This window comes from Bubalus bubalis, chromosome X, assembly GCF_019923935.1.
Source record: "Bubalus bubalis isolate 160015118507 breed Murrah chromosome X, NDDB_SH_1, whole genome shotgun sequence".
In the NCBI taxonomy this organism is placed as follows: domain Eukaryota; kingdom Metazoa; phylum Chordata; class Mammalia; order Artiodactyla; family Bovidae; genus Bubalus; species Bubalus bubalis.
Window position 1 is genome coordinate 991,872 of NC_059181.1, and position 27,687 is coordinate 1,019,558.

The 27,687-nt window shown below is 46.8% G+C and overlaps 1 protein-coding gene across 1 annotated transcript in view; it reads right to left on the bottom strand.

Annotated features, from left to right (window-relative positions):
- Positions 1-9,950: 9,950 nt before the first annotated feature.
- The window catches only part of DHRSX (dehydrogenase/reductase X-linked), a 213,701-nt gene continuing 195,964 nt past the window's right edge, over positions 9,951-27,687 (bottom strand). Inside the window, exon 8 of the mRNA XM_044936703.2 lies at positions 9,951-12,879. The gene's annotated coding sequence lies outside the window, so the exon portion shown is untranslated. The remainder of the gene's footprint in view (positions 12,880-27,687) is intronic.

The following is a 27,687-nucleotide window of genomic DNA, read 5'->3' on the forward strand; positions in this document are numbered from 1 at the left end:
GGAGTTGGTGATGGACAGGGAGGCCTGGTGTGCTGCAGTCTACGGGGCACAAAGAGTCGGACACGACTGAAGGACAGAAGAAGAAAAATGTTAAGTCACAACTCTCAGGCTGTGCTTTTTTTGCTTGTTTCAGTTGACACTTCCTAAGAGGAATATTAGGGAATGAGCATAGAACGCAAAAGAAAAAGAGTTTTGTGCCCGCTGCAGGGTATGCGGGCTTCTCCCCTTGCTTTGTGTGGTAAGCACCCTCCAGCCGTCATTTGGGCATGGGTCCAGTGGGATCCAGGTAAGGGCTCCCCGTTTCCTTAGACTTAATGGTTAACGTGTGCGGCTTGCACAGCTCTGGAGCCATCTGGAATCACAGCACCATTTCCCCGCCAGCTTCGAAATCCTGGTGAGGCTTTCTTGGAGAGGTTTGGAAACCATGCCCGAAAGGCTTCCAAAGCAAACCTGCCTGGACACGCCCGTCCCCCACGCCTCCTGCTGCAAGCAGCTCCCAGGAAACACAGAGAACTCTGTATTCGGACTGTTCTGTTTCTCCTCACAAGCACTTAAATCACCAACGTGTATTCTATTAGGCAGCTATGCCTGAGTTGTTGCTTAGTCATGTCCGAGTCTTTGCGACCCGATGGACTTCAGCCTGCCAGGCTCCTCTGTCCGTGGGATTCTCCAGGCAAGAATACTGGAGTGGGTTGCCATTTCCTTCTCTAGGGGATCTTCCCAACCCAGGGATCAAATACGCGTCTCTTACATTGACAGACAGGTTTTTTACCGCTGAGCCACTGGGAAACTCCTAGCTTATGCATGTGTTTCTGTGAGATTTCTCTCTGCTAAGATGTCTAGGTGGGGTTTTTGTTTCCAGGGGCTTTTGTAATAAAACACCCCAAAGCTGGTAGTTTAAAACAGCAGGAATTGGCACTTCCTGACGGTCCAGGAGTTAACAGTTCACCTTTCAATGCAGGAGGTGCGACTTTGGGGAACTAAGATCTGACATGCCACGGAAGACAAAACAGCAGGAATGTATCCTATCTCAGTTTTGGAGCAACGTGTGAAGTCATATATATTTATTCTCTCTTAGTTTTTGAAATCATATATATATATACTTATATGTTTTTATATAAATATAACCAAATGTATTCAATATACATATTTATAAGTGTCAGTTGCTCAGTCCTGTCTGACTCTCTGCAACCCCATGGACTGTAGCCCACCAGGCTCCTCTGTCCATGGGATTCTCCAGACAAGAATACTGGAGTGGATTGCCATGCTCTTCTCCAGGGCATCTTTCCGACCCAGGGATCGAACCCATGTCTCTTGCATTGGCAAGATTCTTTACCACTAGGCCACTGGGGAAACCCTATTATCCTATACAGCTAATATAATTTAATTTTCACATGCATTATTTTGGAAACTAGAGGAATAGGAAGTAGGATAAATATTAGGACTCTTCAGTTTATCTGTGCCAGGTACATGGGCTCAGAAGTCAGATCCGGCTGTGACCTGGTCCATATAAACCTAGATATATTTCCACGCAGCCCACCAAATTCCGATTTGTTTTTCCTTCTTTGACTTTGGTCATGGCTCTGTGCAATCAGCAGTCGACTGAAAAAAAAAAGAATGCACAACTTCAAATTAGAAAATCTGTTTTATTTAATGACTTTGTTGTTGCAGTTCAGTTGCCAAATCGTATCTGACTTTTTTTTTGTTTTTGTTTTTGTTTTTTTGTATCTGACTCTTTACGACCCCATGGACTGCAGCACGCCAGGCCTCCCTGTCCATCACCAACTCCCGGAGTTTACTCAAACTCAAGTCCGTTGAGTCTGTGATGCCATCCAACCATCTCATCCTCTGTCGTCCCCTTCTCCTCCCGCCTTCAATCTTTCCCAGCATCAGGGTCTTTTCCAGTGAGTCGGCTCTTTGCATCAGGTGGCCAAAGGATTGGAGTTTCCGCATCAGTCCTTCCAATGAATATTCACGATGGATTTCCTTTACGATGCACTGGTTTGATTTCCTTTGGTGACTTTACTGAGGACTATGGCCTAGGAAACAGCCTCTCAGAGAGCTTGGAGGGTCTGTCCCAAAGAGGCATGGGAGGGGCCAGGATGTATATGAAGTTTTGCAAAAACAGACAAACCTAAAACGCATGTAGTTGAAATCAAAAGATTACTATAAAGGTCACAAAATAGGAACATCTCTAGTGGATGAATTTAGGGCTTTTCTGTGTCTGGGAAGCTGCAAGAGTCTGGGCTCACTGAAATCATTCCTTTGATGGGCACCTCAGCGCTCTGGGGCCAGCCTCCTGTTTTTCTCCACCCTGAGTCCCCCGAGGGTGCACCCTTGGGGGCGGCTGCAGGGGCTGAGATCCTGACCCCTGCAGCTTCCTTTCTTTACTGAAAAGGCAGGTGGCCTTTGTCTGTCCACACAGCGAAGCCTCCTGCTTTGCTCTTCCATGCGCCCCCCTTCAAAACCAGTGCAACTGAAATTGTTCTGTGGGCTTCCCTGGTGGTGGAGTGGATAAGAACCTGCCTGCCAATGCAGGGAAGAGACCCGGCTTCAATCCCTGGTCCGGGAAGATCCCACAGGCCTCGGAGCAACTAAGCCCGCGTGCCACAACTACTGAGCCTATGCCCTAGAGCCCGAAAAAGCTGCAAACAGGGGAAGCCACCGCAATGAAAAGCCCGTGCAAGACAACTCGAGAGGAGCCCACGCTCAACGCCAACGAGAGAAAGCCCGCACTCAGCAATGAAGACCCAACGCAGCCCCGCAAAGAAAGGAATGCAATACAGAAACCATTCTGCAGAAACAGGAGTGGAGGACATGCTGGAGCCCGCTGGCTGGTTGTCAATGGACTGGAGTGGCAGCTGGGTGCTATGAGGGGTTCTGTGTGCCTGGACCCTGAGAGTCGGTGGGAATCTGTCGACCTAAGCTAAGTGTCCCTCCTGGCTACCTTGCTCCTGGCTTTTCACGCTGCAATATGAGTACGTTTGAATAGCGTGAAAGCGTGAGTTGCTCAGTCACGTCTGACTCTTTGCAACCCCATGGACTGTAGCCCCGCCAGGCTCCTCTGTCTGTGACCTCCTCCAGGGGATCTTCCTGACCCGGGGATTGAACCTGGGTCTCCTGCATTGCAGGCGGATTCTTTACCATCTGGGCCACCAGCATTTGAATAGGAGTGAATAATTTTGTTGAAGCCTTGGGAGTCTGCACCACGTTCATGCATCACGACGTTCTCGCATGTGGTGAATGAGCTTCTTGGGTCATGACAAGAAGCTAACGTCCCAGAAAGACACCCTGGCTGGCCACAACCTTCCCAAGTACCAGGCCTCCGGGTGTAGGGCCAACACCTTGCTTTGATGATACCCAAGGACTTACAGAAGCTCAGGTGATGAGGTCTTATAGAAACAAGAAATCAAGAGACTTGTTTGTGCCCAGTTTGGGTCCTGGTTGTCTAAATGTGTCTGGGCTTCCTTGGTGGCTCAGCCGGTAAAGAATCCACCTGCAATGTGGGAGACCCGGGTTCGGTCCCTGGGTTGGGAAGATCCCCTGGAGAAGGGAACGGCTACCCACTCCAGTATTGTGGCTTGGAGAATCCCATGGACTGGGGTCCAAAAAGAGTTGGACATGACTCGGCGACTTTCACATCCTTTTCTAAATGTAAAGATCTGTTTGTTGTTGTTTAGTTACTAAGTCGTGTCTGACTGTGACCCCAGGGATTACAGCCCACCAGGCTCCTCTGTCCATAGGATTCTCCAGGCAAGAATACTGTAGGGGGTTGCCATTTCCTTCTCAGGGAGATAGTCCTGACCCAGAGATCGAACCCACATCTCCTGCTTCCTGACGCAGAGTTTGAATGCACATCTCCTGCTTGGCAGGCGGATTCTTTACTGCTGAGCCACGAGGGAAGCCCAGAGGTCTATACGTTGATGGTATAAATGTAGTCCATGGACCAACATCACTGATCCCACCTGAGAGCTTGTTTGAAATGCGAAAACCTCAGTTCCACCCAGACCTGCTGGATGACGATCTGTATTTTCACAAGGTTCCAGGGGATCAAGTACCCAGTCAAGTTTGAGAAGCCTCAAAGTCTCTCATACCTTTTGCCCTGATTGTCCAAAAATAATCCACTGATGAAATGTATTTGTGCCCCAAAACGCACCAGGCTGTCATCATATTTTATCAGACTCTGTAAGGAAGGCTGAACCCTGTGTCCATGAGGATAAACAACAGGCAGTGAGGGGTGTACCTTGAAGCAGCTCGAAAATGCCAGGTAGATGAGGCAGAAAGGTGGGGAAATTCTACCTAACATTTAGCTTGGCAAGGAAACTTTAGTCAGTGAGGCAGACCCCTGTTGAGTGAGGAAGGCACAGCTGTGAAGTTTCTGTTTGAGAGGTGTTAGCTCCTATCCCCAGGTAAGACTTTAGTCATTCTATCACGGGTCTCTCTCTCTTTCTCTCCCTGAATTGGGCGTAGATTCAGGCTGTGTGAAAGGCCTGTGATGGCTGGTTTTATTGGTAAACGTGGCTGACCTTCAGTCCCCAGAGGCAATCAAACATAATTCTGGATGTTTCTGTGAGGTTTTGTTTTGGTTTTTTTTTGGTACAAGATGAATATTTTACTCGGTGAGCTCTGAGTAAATCAGACTGCCCTCCCCGATGTTGGTGGGCCTCGTCTAGTCAGTTGAAGGCATCAATAGCCTAAGGGTTGACCTGCCCTGAGCAAAAAAAGGAATTCTGCCAGCAGATGGTCTCTGGGCTTCTTCAGCTGCAACATCAGCTCTTTCTTGGGTCTTCAGCCTGCTGGCCTACCCTGAAGGTGATGGACTTGTCAGCTCCCACAACTGCATGAGCTAATTCCTTAAAAATAAAGCTCTCTTTGGAAATTAAGCCTGAATATTCACTGGAAGGACTGATGATAAATCTGAAGCTCCAATACTTGAGCCACCTGATGCAAACAGTTGATTCATTGGAAAAGACCTTGATGCTGGGAAAGATTGAAGGAAGGAGGAGAAGGGGACGACAGAGGATGAGATGGTTGGATGGCATCACCGACTTGATGGACATGAGTTTGAGCAAGCTCTGGGAGTTGGTGATGGACAGGGAGGCCTGGCATGCTGCGGTCCATGGGGTCACAAAGAGTTGGATGTGACTTAGAAATTGAACAACAATAGGTATAGATATAGACAGATGACTGATGGCAGGTAGATAATCGATACAGATAGGTAAACAGATGGAGGTATTGATATAGATGGACAGATGATTGATAGATATGGAGACAGATAATAGACATAGACAGACAGGTTGACAGAGATAGATGATAGGCAGATGGATGGATGGATGGATGACAGATATAGGTATAGGTACAGTTACAGATAGATGGTTAATAGGTAGATACTATATATACAGATAAAATTATACATATTGATATAGATGAATAGACAATTGATGGATAATAGAGATAGATGTAGACAGTTAATAGGTAGATGGATGATACATAGATGATTGACAGGTAGATAATAGACATGGATGGATAGATGGGCAGACAGATATGATGGATGGATGCATAGATGGATATGATGGATGGATATATACATATGATGGATGGATGGATAGATGGATATGAGGGATGGATGGATGGATGGATAGACAGATATGATGGATGGATAGATAGATATGATGGATGGATGGATAGATGGATATGATGGATGGATGGATGGATAGATAGACAGATACAATGGATGGATGGATAGCCAAATAGATATGATTGATGGATGGATAGACATACAGACAGATATCGCTGATGGATAGATGGATAGACAGATAAATATGAAGGATGGATGGATAGACAGACAGATAGATATGATTGATGGATGATGGATAGAGAAATGATAGATAGATGGGTAGATAGAATATAATGCATGCATGGATGGATAGAGATGATGGATGGATGGATACATATGATGGATGCATGGATAGATATGACTGAGGGATGGATGGATGGATAGATATGATGGATGGATGGATAGATATGACTGAAGGATGGATGGATGGATGGACAGACACACAGGTAGATAAGTAGATACCATGGGTGGACAGATAGATGGGGGGATGGATGGATCCTACCGACTGGTTCCCTGCAGAACCCTGGCAGATATAACACCCGCGTCCACCGCAGGCTGACATGAGGCAGTATACCTGAAGGGGTGACAGGTGACCCAACTGTCAGGATTCCAGCCCAGAACCACTCCCAGGTACAGCCAGAAACTCCACATCTATCACTTGGCAAGTTAGGACTAAAGGATTTTCCGGCTTAACATGGGCAATCAGCCACTGGGTGACAGAACGCCTGCCTTTTGCCCGAATTTCCTGTCTCTCTTTCCCCAGCTATTACTCTTCCCACACCCCTTCCTCCCCAACCCCAGACTCTTCCATGAATCCACCCCGAACCAGTCTGAACTTCTTCAGATTCTTAACAGAGGGGACCAGTATTCCTTCCTGGAATACCCTCCAGCTCATGGCTGGCTATGTCCATGTCCCCTTCACGTGTTACATTAGATGTCTCCAGATGGCCTTTTCTGACCTCTGAGTGCAGGGGAGTGATCTTGTAGACACCTGGACCCTTATTTCAAACATAAAAATCCATTGACTGATAATTCACTTTTCCAGAATTTTAAAGCAAGCAAAAGATGAGAACAAAATCAACCCACCGAAGATTCACTAGCCTTTTCAGGACAGGAAGAAAAAAAAAAAAAAACCCTAAATAGAATACCTGGGACGTCCCTGGTGGTCCAGCAGTGAGGGATCTGCCTTCTCTCTGGGGGCTCAGATGGTAAAGAAGCTGCCCACAATGGGGGAGACCTCGGTTTGATCCCTAAGTCAGCAAGATGCTCTGGAGGAGGGAAGATCCCCTGGAGGAGGGAACAGCAACCCATTCCAGCATTCCTGCCTGCAGAATCTCATGGACAGAGGAGCCTGGTGGGCTACAGTCCATGGGATCACAAGATTTTGGTAATGACTTAGCGACTAAACCACCAACAAAGAAAAAGAAGGCCCGCCGATGTTTTCTCCTTATCGTTGATGTCTGACTTGTCTCACTTTTTCCAAGAACCCATCTTTCTCACAGATTAGAGGAAAAAGGAAATTGTAGAAGACCCGTGCGGGTTAATTTCGTGTTTCAACTTGAGAAGTCATGGGCAGCCTGGATGTTTGAGTTAAGTTAATTCTGAATGTGTGATACCTAAAGGCATATGTCTCCCATCCCAGGGGGCTGTGGACAGGGGTCCAGGGCAAAGAAAGAGAAAGACATTACATTAGTAATCATACCAAATGCAACAACCTTGTCCTTTGGGGGTGGTGGAGGTTTAGTCGTTGACTCATGTTTGACCCTTGTGATCCCATGGGCTGTAGCCCACCAGGCTCCTCTGTCCAGGGAATTCTCCAGGCCACAATACTGGAGTGGGTGGCCATTTCCTTCTCCAGGGGATCTTCCTGACCCAGGGATCGAACCCATGTCTCCTGAATTGCAGGCAGTCTCCTGCATGGCAAGCAGATTCTTTTACCGCGGAGTCATTGTCCTATCCAGGGCAAGTGATAATTGATCATTGTCTTCTGAATGTCCCCACTTTGCCTACGTTGGAACACAAAGGGACAAGCTTTCTGATCCTACCTGTCTGGGGAAACGTGTATATATAATGAAATAGCATCAATATTTCAAAATGTGAAGCAGGTTATCCAGTGATTTCAAAAGACATCAAGACAGGTTGTCCAATGAGTAGATGCAAAATATAGTTCTACTGACTGTACTTTAATAGTTATGCCTTTTTAAGAAAAGATTTATTGTTTAAATTTTGGCTGTGGTGGGTCTTCATTTCTGCACAGGGGCTGTCTCTGGTTGCAGAAAAGGGGGAGGGCTACTCTCCAGCTGAGGGGCATGGACGTCTCATGGCGGTAACTTGCTGTGAAGCATGGGCTCCAGCCGTGTGGGCTTTAGTAGTTTTGCACGAGCTTAGCTGCGTTGTGGCAGGCGGGATCTAACTGGACCAGGGGTGGAAATCTGTGTCCCCTGCATTGCAAGGCAGATTCTTAACCACTGGATCACCAGGGAAAGTCCCAATAGTTATGTTTTTAATAAAGCTGAATAGACATAAAGTGCATTTGTACATGTGTCTATGTCTGTATGTACGTGTGGTGATGGGCACGTATGTTTCTATATGTCTGTATGTGTTATACAAGAGACATCACTTTGCTGACAAAAGGTCCATCTAGTGAAAGCTATGGTCTTTCCAGTGGTCATGCACGGATGTCAGAGTTGGACCATAAAGAAGGCTGAGTGCCCAAGAATTGATGCTTTTGAACTGTGGTGTTGGAGAAGACTCTTGAGAGTCCATTGGACTGCACGGAGATCCAACCAGTCCATCCTAGAGCAAATCAGTCCTGAATATTCATTGGAAGGACTGATGCTGAAGTTGAAGGTCCACTACTTTGGCCACCTAAATGGAAGAACTGACTCATTTGAAAAGACCCTGATGCTGGGAACGATGGGCAGGAGGAAAAGGGGATGACAGAGGATGAGATGGTTGAATGGCATCACTGACTCAATGGACATGAGTTTGAGTAAACTCTGGGAGTTGGTGATGGACAGGTGTGCTGCAGTCCATGGGGTCACAAAGAGTTACACACTACTGAGTGACTGAACTGAACTCAAGCCTTTATCAAGTATAGTAGAAAAGCTTTTGCATATTACAGATAAATATGTATAATACGTGTGCTGCGATTCATGGGGTCACAAAGAGTCGGACACGACTGAGCGACTGAACTGAACTGAACTGATATGTTTTAGAAAACTTATAAATTTTTGCCTAACTAAAAACTCATGACATTTAGATTCCACTCATTTGATTTAGTATGAATAGAATGTCAGATTTCTCATTAAAAAATAGCTCTGCAACAAGCAACAGAGGTTTAGTGTAGAGCACAGGGAACTATAGGCAATATCTTATAATAACTTATGATGGAAAATAACTTCAAAAGTAATATATGTGTGTATTTGTACAACTGAATCACCTGGCTGGGCACCTGAATCATTGTAAGTCAACTACACTTCAATAATATGTATCTATTTCACAAAACAAACAGAAAAAAGCACAGCTTGGCTTGCCTGAAAATGGCGCTCCCCAAAGTCCCGTGAAGGTCACAGCACCTGCCATCCCAGTGGAAACCAGAGATGGGATCTAAGTCATAACGACCTGCGCTGAGAAGATGCAAGCTCTGTCAGGGAGGCGGCCCCACAGAAGACACAGCGCCGGGCACAAAGCGATGGGGCTGCCGTGTGCAGCCTGCATGGGTGGGACTGGGAATTCCACCCCTGGGCTGGTTGTACACGCCAGGTACCAAATGGGGATGCAAGTGGGTTTTCCGTCAAGTTCTGAAGATGAGCTCTGATCCCAGAGATGTGACTACTGGAGTCCCCGGCCTCCAGGATCCAATGCCTGATGCTCTGAGCTGACGTCCTAAGAATGGAAATACAGGGCATGGAAGAAATGCCATGTGCTTGAATCCCGAAACCATACCCCAACTCCCCGATCTGTGGAAACGTCCATCTGCTGTGAAACCAGTCCCTGACACCAAAAAAAGGTTGGGGACCTCGGCTCTAAAGCATCGTCAGGCCGAAAAGCTCCCCGGGGCTCAGTAACTGCAGTCACTGTGGCCAGGACAGCTGTGCAGGGGCGAAGGAAGAAATAGCCAAGCTGTGCAGAGTCCCATCTGGACAAGAGTCTGGTCCTAATGAGAAACGGACTTTGGTGGCAAGGTGCCCCGTGTTTAAACCGTCTTGTCAATGGTTTGTCACAATCCTTCCCTTCAAGTATCTGTTTCATGGCAAAGAAAAACTCTAGACTTTTCTCGTGGACAAGCTCTAAATGTAGACCCACGTGCGTCATCTTGAAGGTGCATGTCTTTGGAGGTGACCTCTTGGCTTGTTCTTCCTGGAGATGATGGACCTCAGGGTGGAAATTTTTTTTTTTTTAATTTGTTTTTAATTGGAGGACAACTGCTTTACAGTGTTGTGTTTCTAGGAGAATTCTTTGAGGACAGGAAGAATACCCCCTCCTTTTGTGTGGCTTTGGGTTTTTCTGTGTATTTTGTGGAAAGTGTGTCTTTGTTCCTTATCTCTGGTGAGTCTGGCAAAGCACAGAGGATGCAGGGCTGAGCCTCTGCTGGGCACGAGCTGTGCGAGCGTGGACAGGTCCCGAAGCCGCTCAGGGGAGGCGACGGGTCACACAGTCACCGTGAGGCTCCACTGAGCTTGTGCGGGGAAACTTCTACAGCCAGAGCCGACCCTCAGCACGGTCTACGTGGAGGACTGCTGTCAGTGATACTGGCGTGGAAACCACTGTACGAGCACAGAGACTACTGCAGCTGGTGCTACAGCACGCACTGCTACAACCCTCAGCTTGACGACTACCACGGTAACGGTTACCGTGACGACCGCTGCTATGGCTGGTATCATCGTGACGACTGTTACAACGACTATGCCAACTGGTGCTAGAGCAATGACTACCACAACCGTCAGCTTGACGACTTCAACCGTAACGGTTACCATGACGACCACTGCTATGGCTGGTATCATCGTGACAACTGTTACAACGACTATGCCAACTGGTACTAGAGCAATGACTACTACAACCGTCAGCTTGACGACTACAACCGTAACGGTTACCATGACGACCACTGCTATGGCTGGTATCATCGTGACGACTGTTACGACTATGCCAACTGGTGCTAGAGCAATGACTACTACAACCGTCAGCTTGACGACTACAACCGTAACGGTTACCATGACGACCACTGCTATGGCTGGTACAAGAGTGACCAGTGCGACAATGAGTATGCCAACTAGTACTAGTACAGTTACTACTACAACCGTCAGCTTTACGACTACCACGGTAACAGTTACCATGACGACCACTGCTATGACTGGTATCATCGTGACTACTGTTACAACTATGCCAACTGGTGCTAGAGCAATCACTACTACAACCGTCAGCTTTATGACTACCACGGTAACAGTCACCATGACAACTACTGCTTTGGCTGGTATCATAGTGACGACTGTTACAACGACTATGCCAACTGGTGCTAGAGCAATGACTACTACAACCGTCAGCTTGACGACTACAACCGTAAGAGTTACCATGATGACTACTGCTATGGCTGGTACAAGAGTGACCACTGCGACAATGACTATGCCAACTAGTACTACTACAGTTACTACTACAACCATCAGCTTTACGACTACAATGGTAACAGTCACTGTGATGACTACTGCTTTGGCTGGTATCATAGTGACGACTGTTACAACTATGCCAACTGGTGCTAGAGCAATGACTACTACAACCGTCAGCTTCACGACTACAAAGTAACGGTTACCATGACGATCACTGCTATGGCTGGTATCATCCTGACTACTGTTACAACTATGCCAACTGGTGCTAGAGCAATGACTACTACAACCGTCAGCTTTATGACTACCATGGTAACAGTCACCATGACAACTACTGCTTTGGCTGGTATGATAGTGACGACTGTTACAACGACTATGCCAACTGGTGCTAGAGCAATGACTACTACAACCGTCAGCTTGACGACTTCAACGGTAACGGTTACCATGACGACCGCTGCTATGGCTGGTATCACAGTGACGACTGTTACAAGTATGCAACTAGTGCTAGTGTGATTCCTACCATAATTATTAGCTTTCCTACGACGAGTGTAACACTTGCAAGCACTGGTACCGGCGCTGCTGCAAGCAGTGCCGCTGCGACGCGCATGGCCAAGAGCACGGCTGTGAGCACTATTACGAACACCGCTGGCACAGCTGTGCTCTTCAGCGCTGCATCGATCGCTGCTGCCGCTGCGCTGTCATTCTTACCGCCAGTCTAACGACCGCATAGTTTGTACTTCCGCAACTGCTACCACTGTCCTTCCCAGCACGACCATTCCAATGGCAACAGTGAGAACTACGGCAATTATGGCTCCTGCTACAACTTACGCTACAGCAAATGGCACTACAGGGAGCATGAGTATTCCAGACGCTACTGCAGTAGACACGCCTTTCACAACTACTGTACTTTTCGCCACGGCTACACCTAAAGCTGCAACAATTAGCACGGCTGCAACTGTTACTATGCCCACTTGCATTACAACCACAGCTGCATCAATCGCTACTGCTGCAGAAGCCACTATGCCAACCACGACCACAACTTTGCGTTTACTCCTACACTTGTAACCATCACGATAACTAACGTGCCTATAAAAGCTACTAAAAATATTCCTCGTGCTGCAACGGTGCCAGCGTTTGTTGTTGTGAAGCGGCTCAGTCGTGTCCGCCTCTTTGCAACCCCGTGGACTGTAGCCCACCAGGCTCCTCCGTCCATGGGATTTCCCAGGCAAGAGTACAGGACTTGGTGGCCACTTCCTTCTCCAGAGCATCTTCCCGACCCAGGGATGGAACCTGGGTCTCGTGCTTTGTAGGCAGACGCTTTCACCGTGTGAGCCACCAGGGAAGCGACACCTTTAGTACTAATACAATGACTACTACAGGCATTAGGCTTCCCACTACAATTGTAACGTCTACCACTAGGACCGCTACTGACAACATTATTGCTGCTACGATTGTGAGCACTGCTACAACGCTTCCCACAAAGCAGTTCATGGAATGCACACAAATGTTTAGTCACACGGACAAGCACACTCACCAGGAACTGACTCACCGATTCTAGACATGGCGTGCGAATTTAGTCTCTTGCCAATTTGGATCACACCACTTCCATTTTCGGTGTATCCACAAGGGCCGTCCATAAAGTCAAGGCACCCTCCCGAGTTTCTGAAATTATGAAAAGGATAAAAACATTTCAGTACAGGCATGGATGGTTGGAACGCTTTCCCAAACAGCTGTAATTTTTTTTATTTTTGTAGCACATGGCAGTGAAGGGGATTTTAGTAAATACGGCAATGCTTATTATTTTTTTTAACTTATTTATTTGGTTGTGCTATGTCTTACTTGCAGCATGTGGAATCTAATCCCCTGACCGGGCATAAAACCTGGGCTCCCTGTATTGGGAGTGTGGAGCTTTACCCACTGGACCACCAAGCAAGTCTCCGAATACTTTCATTCTTAAAATGGATTTCAATTCCAAATTTTCATGTGACAAGACCTGACCCCTTTCTGTTGTTTTTACTGATCAAGTTGTGCCCGAGTCTTTGCAATCCCATGGACTACAGCCCGCCAGGCTCTTCTATCCACGGGATTCTCCAGGCAACAATACTGGACTGGGTTGCCATTTCTTTCTCCTGGGGGTCTTCCTGACCCAGGAACAGAACCCCCATCTCCTGCTTAGCAGGTAGACGCTTTACCACTGAGCCACCTGGGAAGTTCCATCCCACTTTTAAAGGCCACTAATTTACAGAGGAAAGTATCAAACACATAACGATCAACTTTTTTTGATTTTGTCCCTCAGAGAAGAATATGCAAACTATTTTCTCATCATTAGAAAATCCTATTAAAGATATTTTATCCCCGTTCCAGGGCTCAAAGGATCTGAAGTTAAGGATGACTTGGCTGTGACCTGATTATTGCAAAAATTTAGTAAATCATAATCTGTTTCGCTTACTGTTTTTTTGATATTTTTTGAAGTGTGGATTAAGAACCAAACCCTCTTTACTCTTTCTAACTGCTCTGTAGGCAAAAAATTTGCATAATGCAAAGAACGTTTGATTTAGGGCATAAATCTATCTGGCAGGATATTCATTTGTTTACGTGGAAGCTGGTTGCCTCTCCACACCCCAAGTCTGCAGCACTGGATGGTTGCTGACTGCAATACACTGCTGTTCACTTACTAAGTTATATCTGACTCTTTGTGACCCCATGGCCTGCAGCACGCCAGGCCTCCCTGTCCATCACCAACTCCCGGAGTTTACTCAAACTCATGTCCTTCGAGTCGGTGATGCCATCCACCCATCTCATCCTCTGTCGTCCCCTTCTCCTCTCGCCTTCAATCTCTCCCAGCATCAGGGTCTTTTCCAAAGAGTTGGCTCTTCACCTCAGGTGGCAAAAGGATTGGAGCTTCAGCTTCAACATCAGTCATCCCAATGAATATTCAGGACTGATTTCCTTTAGGATGGACTGCTTGGATCTCCTTGCAGTCCAAGGGACTCTCAACAGTCTTCTCCAGCACCACAGTTCAAAAGCATCAATTCTTTGGCACTCAGTCTTCTTTATGGTCCAACTCTCACATTCATACATGACTACTGGGAAAACCACAGCTTTGATTATACGGACCTTTGTCAGCAAAGTGAGGTCTCTGCTTTTTAACACGCTGTCTCGGTTTGTCTTAGCTTTCCTTCCAAGGAGCAAGCGTCTTAATTTCATGGCTGCAGTCACCGTCCACAGTGATATTGGGTACCATATTGTGAATTGTATTAACTGTACTGAAAATTATTTGAACACTACTTTGGGGGTAAAAGATAATTCTACAGTACCTTCACTGTGGAATTTTTAATAATGATTTTTTTTTCCCCTCATCAATGCTTGGCAGTCCAATATCATTGTGTCATTTCTTGCAGCTGAGATGAAATGAAGCCAAACCAATATTGGTTCTTCTGCTACTCTTATCTTTCCATGAGCACTTGTAGAGTTTTTTTTTTTTTTAATCTTCTGGACAATGCTACCAGAACACATGTAGAATTGGTTTTCTTTCAAATTTTCACTGAGAGCTCAGCATGTAGTCATTTTTCTATTTCTTGGCTTGCAACACTCATCTTTCATCATTTCTACAGTTAGTGCTTCTGGTCGATATAGCCCAGATTCCTTTGTAGGAAATCCTGTTTCCAGTTTGGCTTTGGTGAGTGGTCTCAGTGTCTCTAAGTTGATGTTTTATCCCCCTAAGCATTTTGAACTCTCCTCTGCATGCTGGAAACATTTTTTTCCGCCTCAGTTTTCTATTTCACCAAAAATTGATTTCTCACCGTACAAAGTGCCTGCATTCACACTTTAAACTCTGAGGTTATGTTTCTCTATTTCATGCACACTATTGTATCTCTGCTTATTTCTCGGGATCAAATACCCCCAATTTTCTCTGAATCCCAAAGGTTTTTAAATCATATTTTTTGTTACAAAAACCTTTTCTTCTCATAGTTGTTATATACTCAGCTTACAGTGTTGTGTTGGTTTTGGATTTATAGCAACGTGACTCTGTTACACATATATTTTTCAGATTCTTTTCCCTTATACATTATTACAAGACACTGAATATAATTTCTTGTTCTATATAAAAAGACCTTGTGAGTTGGCCAGTGGTGTCCAACCTTTGTGACCCCATGGACAGTAGCCATTCAAGGCTCCTCTGTCCATGGGATTCTCCAGGCAGCAATACTGGAGTGGGTTGCCATTCCCTTCTCCAGGGGATCTTCCCAACCCAGGGACCGAACCTGGGTCTCCTGCATTGCAGGCAGATTTATCATCTGAGCAACCAGGGAAGCCCCTATATTTATCGGTGTGTATTATCTATTTTACATATAGCAGTGTGTATATCGGAGAAGGCAATGGCACCCCACGCCAGTACTCTTGCCTGGGAAACCCCATGCACGGAGGAGCCTGGTAGGCTGCAGTCCATGGGGTCTCTAAGAGTCGGACACAACTGAGCGACTTCACTTTCACTTTTCACTTTCCTGCATTGGAGAAGGAAATGGCAACCCACTCCAGTGTTCTTGCCTGGAGAATCCCAGGGACGGGGACTCTGGTGGGCTGCCATCTTTGGGGTCACCCAGAGTCGGACACGACTGAAGTGACTTAGCAGCAGCAGCAGCAGTGTGTATATGTCAATCCCAAACTCCGAATTTACCCCTTCCTCCTTTTTTCCTTCTTTTTCAATTATTCTTGTTTGTATTTTATTTGGTTTTGGGTCAGGAAGATCCCCGGCAGAACAGAATGGCCACCCACTCCAGTATTCCTGCCTGGAGCATCCCATGGACAGAGGAGCCTGGTGGGCTACAGTCCATGGGGTCGCAAGAGTCAGACATGACTGAGCGACTGACACTTCTTTTTGCTTTCCTACTTAGCAGTATGTATAGCAAAATGCCTTCTGTAATTTTGGTATCAGAGTGCCGCCTAGACCATTTATTTAAGGCATGGATGACATTGACTTCTCCCTCTTTGAAACCCTTATTAGAGATTTTAATTGGAGATTGAATGTGAAGGAGGGAGTCGCCGTCTTGATTAAAATGTGCTCTATGAAATCAGCCTTGGGGGATGGACTGTTACTCAGGGAGAGGAGAAGAAGGAAGACATCCTGGTGGGGTGGGGGAGGGCGAGATTCTGCTTTGTAGAGGCAGGAGGCAGGTGAGACCAGTCACCCCCTCCCCCTCATCTGTCTAACAAACTGCTCATTTGACACGCAGGTCCTGGGAGGTGTAGACAGAGTCCCAGCAGGGACAGTTCCTGCTCCCAGGAAACCTCTATTGCAATAGGAGGAATCAGCAGTGAATAACAATAATAAGGGGCTTCCCTGGCAGCTCAGCAGTGAAGAATTCCCCTGCCACTGTAAGAGACCTGGGTTTGATCCCTGGGTGGGGAAGATCCCCTGGAGGAGGGCATGGCAACCCGCTCCAGCATCCTTGCCTGGAGAATGCCATGGACAGAGGAGCCTGGTGGGGCTACCGTCCACATGGTTGCAAAGAGTCGGACACAACTCAGCAACTAAACAACAATAAAAAGAAATTAAGGGTAAGGAATGTGATGTGTGTATTAAGGAATTAAAAAGATGGTGAGCAAGGTCCCAGTGAATGGAAAAGTCAGGGGCGACCTAAGGGGGTGATATTCATCTTTAAAAATAATTTTTTTTTAATTGGAGTATAATTGCTTTACAATGTGTTGGCTTCTGCTGAACAATGAAGTGAACAGCCGTACATGTACAGATACCCCTCCCTCCTAAGCCTCCCCCCGCCCCGTCCACCCCTCTAGGTCATCACAGAGCAGCGAGCTGAGCTCCCTGAGCTACGCAGCAGCTTCCCACTAGCTGTCGATTTTACACACGCTTGTGTATAGATGTGGAAACAAAGGAAACAGTGACAGACTTCATTTTCTTTGGCTCCAAAATCACTGCAGATGCTGACTGCACACATGAAATTAAAAAACACTTACTCTTGGATGAAAAGCTATGACAACCTAGATAGCGTTTTAAAAAGCAGAGACATTACTTTGGCAACAAAGCTTCATCTAGTCAGAGCTACGGTTTTTCCAGTGGTCATGTGTGGATGTGAGAGTTGGACCATAAAGAAAGCTGAGCACCAAAGAATGGATGCTTTTGAACTGTGGTATTGGGGAAGACTCTTGAGAGTCCCTTGGACTGCAAGGAGATCCAACCAGTCCATCCTAAAGGAAATCCTAAAGGTCCATCCTAAAGGTCCTGAATGTTCATTGGAAGGGCTGATGCTGAGGCTGAAACTCCAATACTTTGTCCACCTGATGCAAAGAACTGACTCATTGGAAAAGACCCTGATGCTGGGAAAGATTGAAGGGAGGAGGAGAAGGGGATGACAGAGGGTGAGATGGTTGGATGGCATCACCGACTCGATGGACATGACTTTGAGCAAGCTCCAGGAGATTGTGAAGGACTGGGAAGCCTGGCGTGCTGTGGTCCATGGGGTCGCAAAGAGTCGGACACGACTTAGCCACTGACCAACAACAAAAGGTAGGATGCCTAGGACACTTAAGGCTCTGGTCCACGTGCACGATGGAGGCTGGGGCTCAGCTGGTGGCTGCCGTGGTGGTGAGAAGGGGACACACAGCAACTCTATGTGACGGTCAGAACTGGCGAGGCGTGGAAACGTATTGAATCTGGCGGACAAGGAAGAATCAAGCTTCCGTCTTGTTTTGACCAGCTGAACGATGCTATTTACAAGGATAGGAAAGGCTGCGTTGTACGGACCGAACGGTGTCCCTCACCTAAAATTCGTACGTTGAAGCCCTTGACCCTCCGTGCAATGGTGTTAGAAGCTGGGCGGTGATGAGATGGAGATGACCTCTTGAGGGTGGGGCCCCCATGATCGCCTTGGAGAAGGACATGGCAAACCCACTCCAGTATTCCTGCCTGGAGAATGCCATGAACAGAGGAGCCTGGTGGGCTACAGTCCAATGGGTGTTAAGAGTCTAACACAACGGAGACACTTCACACATACACACACATAAGGAGAGAAAGAGAGCACATCTCTTCTCTGCACCACGTGAGGACGTGGTGAGAAGGCAGCCACGTGTCTACCAGGAAGAGAGTCTGCCTCGGGACTTTATCAGCCCACGCTGTGATCTTGAACGTCCAGCTTCCAGAACTGTGAGAGCATGAATTCCTGTCATTTAGCCCGGTCTCTGATGTTTTGTTACAGCATCTGGAGCTAAGGCACCAAGTCTGGTGGACTTTTGCTGGTCTTGCCTCTTCCAAAGGCCACACAGTTGCCTTTGTTTTGGGGAACTAACCCTCTTTTTCTATGCAGAGCATTCTTCCGTCACCAATGATGTTAGTCACGGATGGGTTACAGTGGATGACTCCAGTTTTCTGACCAGCTTTTGGTAGGAAAATGGGATTGGGACTGTTTATTCCAATTTGTTGCCACTGTTTAGTCACTACGTCTCTCTGACTCTTTTGCAACCCCACGGACTAGGCTGCCGGGCTCCTCTGTCCATGGAATTCTCCAGGCAACAATACTAGAGTGGATACCCATGCCCTTCTCCAACGGGATGTTCCCAACCCAGGGATCGAACCTAGGTCTGCTGCATTGCAGGCAGATTCTTTACCAGCTGAGCCACCAGGGAAGCCCAAGAATCCTGGAGTGGGTTGCCTGTCCCTTCTCCAGGGGAATCTTCCCGACTCAGGAATCGAACTGGGGCCTCCTGCATTGCAGGCAGATTCCTTACCAGTTGAACTATCAGGGAAACCCCCCACCTCCACACAAAGGGGCTTTTTCTAAACCTGTTAAAATAATGCCACACGTGCTGGTGACCACTGGTGCCTGATGCTTCTGTTACATCGAGAAAAGAAGTGAGGATGAGGTGAATGGACCAGGTCAATCGACAGGATGGTCCCCGTCACCTGCAGACCCCGCCCGTGTGAAGGCCGACTTGCTGAAGTTGTCTAATCACCACGTGGGTTCATCCAGGGAATCCCCCTGCATGTGAACTGCCGTATCTGAATGTTGAAGAGGCAACCTCCACTGTGAAATACCCCGGCTCTGAGACACACCAGAGATCTCAGCGGCGCTTAACCCTGAACCGCTTTCTGCAGCCTCATGAGACCCATGCCCAGAGTGGGGGAAGTGATCCTGCTTCTGCACTCACCTGCTGTCCTGTTATTTCAGCTGCACCCAGGCACGTGCTGCCTGATTCAGACAGGTTTGCAGGGTGAGAGCGTTAGATGTTTCCTACGGACCATTGGGTTGAAATCCAATTGTAGAGTTAGCAGAGTCGGTCGTGTTCGATATTTTAACCAGCTGTTAAGACCCATATTTTCCCCTGAAGGTCGAGCTTCTCTTCCACTTGGAAGAGAATTCTGCCTTCTAGCTGGCAGAATTCACCTTCTTTTAAATGTGGTGTGTGTGTGTGTATGTATATATTTATAGGAGATATAAGAGACACGGGTTCAATGCCTGGGTGTGGAACATCCCCTGGAGAAGGAAATGGTAAGTTCCTTCTAATTGGCAGAATTTACCTTCTTATAAATGTGCTCTGTGTGTGTGTCTGTGTGTGCATGTGTATATATATATGTGTGTGTGTGTATGTGTGTGTATATATGTGTGTGTGTATATATATGTGTATGTGTGTGTGTATATGTGTGTGTATATCTGTGTGTATGTGTGTGTATATGTGTGTGTGTATGTGTGTGTATATATGTGTGTGTTTGTGTGTGTATATGTGTCTGTGTCTGTGTATGTGTGTGTGTGTGTGTGTGTGTGTGTGTGTATGTGTGTGTGTCTGTGCTGAGTTACTCAGTCGTGTTCGGCTCTCTGTGACCTCATGGACTGTAGCCAACTAGGTTCCTCCATCCATGGGATTTCCCAGGCAAGAATCCTGGAGTGAGTTTCCATTTCCTCCTGCAGGGGATCTTCCTGATCCAGGGATGGAACCCATTTTTCCTGTGGCTTCTGCACTGGCAGGCAGATTCTTTCCCACCGAGCCATCTGGAAGCCCCAAGTGTGTATAAATATAAGCATACAGACAGACAGACAATGGTGTATTATTTAGCCATAAGAAAAACATGTAACAGGGCCATTTGGAACATGGATAACCTTAGACAGTATTACAGTGAGTGAAGTAAGCCAGACAGCAAAAGACAAATATCATGTGGTATCACTTACATGTGGAACCTAAAATGACACCAGACGAACTTATGTACAAAACAGAAATAGATCCACTGACAGAAAAACAAACTTAGGGTTACCATGGACGGAGGAGCCTGGTGGGCTGCACTCCATGCGGTCGCTAAGAGTCGGACACGACTGAAGCGACTTAGCAGCAGCAGCAGGGTTACCAAAGGGGAAGCAGGGGAGGGAATAAATTAGGACTTTGGGATTAGCATACAGACACTACTGTACATAAAACGGACAAGCAAGAAGGACCTCCTGTGTGGCACAGTATCGAGTCAATCTTCTGCAACAAGGTAAAAGGGAAAAGACTCTTAGGAAACACATTGTATGTATATATGTATGTGTGTGTGTACACACAGGCATAAGAGACGCAGGTTTGATCCCTGGGGTGGGGAAGAGCCCCTGGTGAAGGGCATGGCAGCCCACTCCAGGGTTCTTGCCTGGAGAATCGATGCACAAAGGAGTCTGGCGGGCTATGGTCCATGGGGTCACGAAGCCCTGGACCCAACTGACGGTGACTTAGCAGGCATGCATGTGTGTGTGTGTGTGTGTGTGTGTGTGTGTGTATATATATATATAAAGCTAAATCCCCTTGCCGTACACCTGGAACTAATACCACGCTGTCAATCAACTCTACCTCAATTAATAAAAAAAAAAAAATAAAAACAACAACAAAGCATTAAAAAAAAAAGAAGAAGAAGCCATCATCCTTTAAAGGGCTTCTCTGATTAGGTCAGGCCCACCAGCACCCCTCTCCTTTGATGGGCTCAAGTTCACCCATTGCAACATGGTCACAGGGCAGGGGGTGGGGGCTGACACCCGCCGTGCTCACACTCCAAGGGAGGAGATTATACAGGGTGTGTGCACTGGGGAACAGAAATCTCGAGGCCGCTTCAGAATCCTGCCTACCACTGCTCCCTCGTACACAGCCTCTGCCTCCAGGGCCGCAGCATGCGTCCTGGTGAACACACCTGAGATCTGACAGGGGCCTCATCAGATTTCCTGGGCAATTCCCGGTCCACTCACAGGGATATCCTGCCTGGTCTCTAAAGGGGTTCCACGGACTCAATGGGGAGGCAAGGTTGCACAGAGCAGTCGAATTTTGATGACATTGGATTGCTCTATGTTTGCAAAACAGTGCTTGCCTTGTGGCTCGGGGGGGGGGGCAAGGAATCCGTCTGAAGGGCAGGAGTCCCAGGCTCAATCCCTGGATCAGAAATATCCCCTGGGCAAGGGCATGCATGGCAACTCACTCCAGGACTCTTGCCTGGAGAATCCAATGGACAGACCAGCCTGGTGGGCTATAGTCCATCGGCTCTCAAAGACTAAGTCTTTATTTTTTTTCCTCTCCAGACTAGGAGTTTTCAAAATGTCCCTTATAACACAACACAAGTCTGTGTTAGGTTTAGAAAAGCATATCTCCTTGGTTTCTCCCCACTGTGGGCTCAAGAATTGACTCCCGACCATCTGCCCTGTTCCCCCCAAAACATACTCTTCCAATTATGAGGCCATTTTCTCTGCTTTCTCCCGAGAGGAAACAAGAGCCCGCCAATGCATTTGGCTGACTGGCACGTGGAAATCCTTATTTACGCATCACAGCTTGGCAAGCTGCACGTGACTCAGTGGAAGCTGGCTGTACTGGCTTCTGCCCACCTGCTGGGCAGCCTCACGGAGGCTCTGAGGAACGTGGGGTCCCCTTAAGGCTGACTTTTCTAGGAGAGACTGAGTCTCTACCTTCCAGGAACTAGCCAGTGAGCTCCAAAGAACTTGGACAGCTTTATTGAGCCATTTTGATTCCCCTCCCCACTTCTGTAAAAAAAAAACAAAACAAAAAACACTGTGGTGAATGAACCATTCATAAAATAAAATATATCATTTTCACCATTTAAAATCATACAGTTCAGTAGCATTAAGTACATTCACAGGGTTCTGGAACTCACGGCACCACCCATCTCCAGGACTCACTGTTCTCGGAAAACGGAAAGGGTTGTGGTTAAACTGTAGCCCCATAGCCCCCGTCAACCAGCATCATCTGTCCTTTAAATCTGACTTCTCCAGGGAGCACACGAGTGGAACCATATAGTATGTGCTCTCCTGCGTCTGGTTTATTTCACTGAGCATAATTCCGAGATGGCTCAGCAGTAAACAGCACGCCTGCCAATGCAGGAGGTGAGGGTTGGATCCCTGGGTCGGAAAGACCCCCTGGAGGAGGGCATGGCCACCCGCTCCAGTATTCTCGCCAGGAGAATCCCATGGACAGAGGAGCCTGGCGGGCTGCAGTCCGTGGAGTCCAGCCGGGCTGGACACGACTGAGCGACTGAACAATCACAAAGTTCTCGAGGTTCCTCCACATCGTTAGCCTCTGCCGGAATTTCCTTCCTCTTTAAAAGTAAAACCCGCTCAGTCGTGTTCGACTCTTTCCAGTCCCACAGACTGTATGTAACCCGCCAGGCTCCTCTATCCATGGGATTCTCCAGGCAAGAATACTGGAGTGGGTGGTCGGGGTCTCCCACATTGCAAGCAAATTCTTTACCATCTGGGCTGAGTAATATTCCCTTTATGGGTGGACCACCTTTTCCTTATAAATTCATCCCTCCTTGGAATCTTGCTTTATTGGCACACTTCAGCAGTTGTGAACGGCACCGCTATGAACACAGGTGTGCAAATCTTTCTATAAGACCCTGCTTTTTGTTTTACTGGAGGCTCAGTACGCTCTCTGCTTTGGGATGGAGTCGATATGGCTCAAAAGGAGAGTGTGGAGTTCGTATCTCCTCACAGGGCCTCATCTCAGCACGCAGGCCCAGCTGCACCCCACTGCCCACAAGCTACACCAGTGGACGCCTCAGGACAGACAACCAGCAAGACAGAACGATGTAAACCAAGACGGAATGACAGAAATGTGTTAAGATGGAAGAACATGGTCAAAACCTACAAGACCAAATGCATGAAGAGAAAATAGGTAATTTTCTACCTGAAAAAGCATTCACAGTACTGCTACTGAATTAACCAAAATCTCACAAATAGAATGGACGGGTTTCGGAGAACATATAAGAAATGTCTCACAAGGACCTAGAAGAAAGAAAGAAAAACAGTGATGAACAGCACAATAACTGAAGTGAAAAAATATAATGAGAGGAACCTACAGAGGAATAACTGAGGCAGAAGAACAGGTAAGTGAGCCGGAAGAGAGAAAGATTCTGTATTCTTGTCAGGAGTATATTCTTGTCCTCGGAACATTCTTCTGAGGAGCAGAATACAGAAAAAAGAATGAAGAGAAATGAGGAGAGCCTCAGAGACGCCCTGGACGACATTCAAACGCAGCAACACTCAAATGATAGGGGTCCCAGAAGGACGAGAGAAAGGGTCTGAGAACATACTTGAAGAGATTATGGTTGAAAGCTTCCCTAACATGAGAGAGGAAATAGCTACCCAAGTCCAGGAAGTGCTGAGAGGCCCACAGAGCATAAACCCAAAGAAAAACACGCTCAGACACACATTAATCGAACTAACAAAAATGAAGTTCAAAGAAAAAAAAATATTAAAAGCAGCAAGGGAAAAACAACCACATACAAAGCGATCTCCGTAAGTTTATCAGCTGATTTTTCGGCAGAAGCTGTAGGCTAGAAGCGACTTGCAGGACGCATTTAAACTGATGAAAGGGAGTAACCGACAAGCAAGATGACCCCATCCAGCAAGGGTCTCATTCAGATTCCACAGAGAAACAAAAAGCTTCATGGACAAGCAAAGGCAAAGAGAATGCAGCACCACCAAAGCAGCTTTATAAAACTCTACGATCCCATGGACTCTATACAGTGCATGGGATTGTCCAGGCCAGAAAACTGGAGTGGGGAGCCTTGCCCTTCTCCAGGCCATCTTCCCAACCCAGGCCTCCCGCATCGCAGGCCGATTCTTCACTAGCTGAGCCACCACGGAAGCCCATGTGTATATCCACACATCGCTAAGGGGAACAGGCATGCATATATATGCATATGTGAGTATGTGTGTGCATACATACATGTATATGTGTATATGTGTGTGTGTATGTCCAACGGTAACAGGCAACGTTCAAAGAAACAGCAGGGAAAGAGCAAGCTAGTCCTGCAAGTATTGGAAAACTGCTCCAATTTAAATGCCCCCCAAAAGGCAGAAGGTCCACCTTTAGGAAAACTTGCTCAACGCATCTCAGAGAAAAGGGTGACGACCAGCCAACACCCACGACAGAGCTCCCGCCTTGCGCCATCTTGAACCCGCCCAAGAGCTCCCCCCGTGCGCCATCTTGAATCCATCCAAGAGCTCCCCCTGTGCGCCATCTTGAATCCGTCCAAGAGCTCCCCTGGTGCGCCATCTTGAATCCGTCCAAGAGCTTCCCCCCCACCCCCGTGTGCGTCATCTTGAGCCCTTCCAAGAGCTCCCCCCCGTGTGCCATTTTGAATCCATCCAAGAGCTCCCCCCATGCGCCATGTTGAACCCGTCCAAGAGCTCCCCTACCCCGTGCACCATCTTGAACCCATCCAAGAGCTCCCCCAGTGCACCATCTTGAACCCTTCCAAGAGCTCCCCCCATGCACCATCTTCAATCCGTCCAAGAGCTCCCCCTGTGCGCCATTTTGAATCCGTCCAAGAGTTCCCCCCCGTGCGCCATCTTGAGCCCTTCCAAGAGCTCCGCCCGAGCGCCATCTTGAACCCGCCCAGGAGCTCACACCCCGCCCCCCGTGCGCCATCTTGAATCCATCCAACACCTTCCCCCCGCTGTGCGCCATCTTGAACCCGGGCAAGAGTTCTCCTCGTGCACCATCTTCAATCCGTCCAAAAGCTCCCCCCGTGCGCCATCTTGAACCCACCCAAGAGCTCCCCCCATGCACCATCTTGAACCTCTCCAAGAGCTTTACAGACAAGCAAATGCTAAGACAATTCAGCACCACCAAACCAGCTTTATAAAACTCTTTGGACCCCATGGACTATAGTAGATTCTCCAGGCCAGAATACTGGAGTGGGTAGCCTTTCCCTTCTCCAGGGGATCTTCCCAACCCAGGGATCTAACCCAGGTCTCCCGCATTGCAGGAGGATGCTCTACCAGCTGAGCTGCAAGAGAAGCCCAAGAATGTTTTGTAAAACAACAGATGCTGAAAGAAGTTCTCTATGCACAAAACACAAGAAAAAGATCTACAAAAATAAGCACAAAACAATTAAGAAAACAGCAACGAGAACATACATATTGATAATTACCTTAAAGGTAAACGGATTAAATGCCCCAGCCTCAAGACACTAGACTGGCTGAATGGATACAAAAAATGGATACAAAACATATATATGCTTCCTACAAGAGACTCATCTCAGAACTACACACCAAAAGTGAGGAGATGGAAAAGATACTCCATACAAATGGAAATCAAAAGAAAGCAGCAGTAGCAATACTTGTATCAGATAAAATAGACTTTAAAATCAACCCGATTACAAAAGAGAAGGAAGGGCGCTACATAATGATCAAGCCGTCATTCTAAGAAGAAGATATAATAGTTATAAATATTTATGGACCCAACATATGAGCATATATTCAATATATAAAGCAAACTAACAGCCATAAAAGGGGAAGTCAACAGTAACACAATTATAGTGGGGGGACTTTAACATCCCATTTACACCAATGGACTCATCATTCAGGCAGAAAATAGAGAAATACAAGTGTTAAATGACGCAACAGACCCGACAGATTTAGTCAGTGTGAGTCAGTCAGTCATGTCCAGCTCTTTGCGATTCCATGGACTGTAGCCCACCAGGCTCGCCTGTCCATGGGACGTCCTGGGCAAGAATACTGGAGGGGGTTGCCATTTAGTTCTCCACAGACAGATTAATTGATATTTATAGACATTCCACCTGAAAGCAGCAGAATATATTTTCTTCTCAAGTGCACAGAGAACATTCTGCAGGATAGATGGCATCTTAGGTCACAAATCAAGCCTTGGTAAATTTAAGAAAACTGAAATCACATCAAGCATTTTTTCCAACCACAATCCTATGAGATTAGAAATCAATTACAGGGGGAAAATTATAAAAAACAGACACACATGGAGGCTAAATAATACTTAATAACAAAAAGATCATTGAAGAAATCAGAGGAAATTTTAAAAATACCTAGAAACAAATGACAACAAAACCATGATGACCCAAAACCTATGGGATGCAGCAAAAGCAGTTCTAAGAGTAAGTTTATAGCAATTCAGTCTCACCTCGAGGAACAGGGAAAACCTCACATAAACAATCTAACCTCAAACCTAAAGCTACTAGAAAGTGAAGAACAAACAAAATCCAAAGTTAGTAGAGGGAAAAAATCATAAAGCCCAGAGTAGAAATAAATGAAATAGAGACAAAGGAAACAATAGCAAAGATCGATGGGACTAAAAGCTGGTTCTTTGAGAAGATAAACAGAATTAATAAACCCTTTAGTCAGACTCATCAAGAAAATAAAGGGAGAAGATTCAAATCAACAAAGTTAGAAATGCAAAGGGAGAAGTTACAACTGACACCACAGAAATACAAAGAATCACAACAGACGGCTGCAAACAACTGAATACCGATCCACTGGACAATGGGAAGGAGTGGGCCGATTCTCAGACAGGCACAGCTTGTACAAACACACCAATAATAAGAAATGAAATTATAACTGTTCTAAAAGAAATGAAAAAAAAAAAACAAAACCTTGCAACAAAGGTACAGGACCTGATGGCTTCAGAGGCAAATTCTATCAAGCACTTAGAGAAGAGCTAACACCTATTTCTGCTTTATCGACTATGCCAAAGCCTTTGACTGTGTGGATCACCACAAACTGTGGAAAATTCTTAAAGAGATGGGAATACCACACCACCCGACCTGCCTCTTGTGAAATGTGTATGCAGGTCAGGAAGCAACAGTTAGAACTGGACATGGAACAACAGACTGGTTCCAAACAGGAAAAGGAGGATGTCAAGGCTGTATATTGTCACCCTGCTTATTTAACTTATATGCAGAGTACATCATGAGAAACTCTGGGCTGGAAGACGCACAAGCTGGAATCAAGATTGCAGGGAGAAATATCAATAACCTCCGATATGCAGATGACACCACCCTTATGGCAGAAAGTGAAGAAGAAGTAAAGAGCCTCTTGATGAAAGTGAAAGAGGAGAGTGAAAAAGCTGGCTTAAAGCTCAACATTCAGAAAACTAAGATCATGGCATCTGATCCCATCACTTCATGGGAAATAGATGGGGAAACAGTGGAAACAGTGGCAGACTTTATTTTGGGGGGCT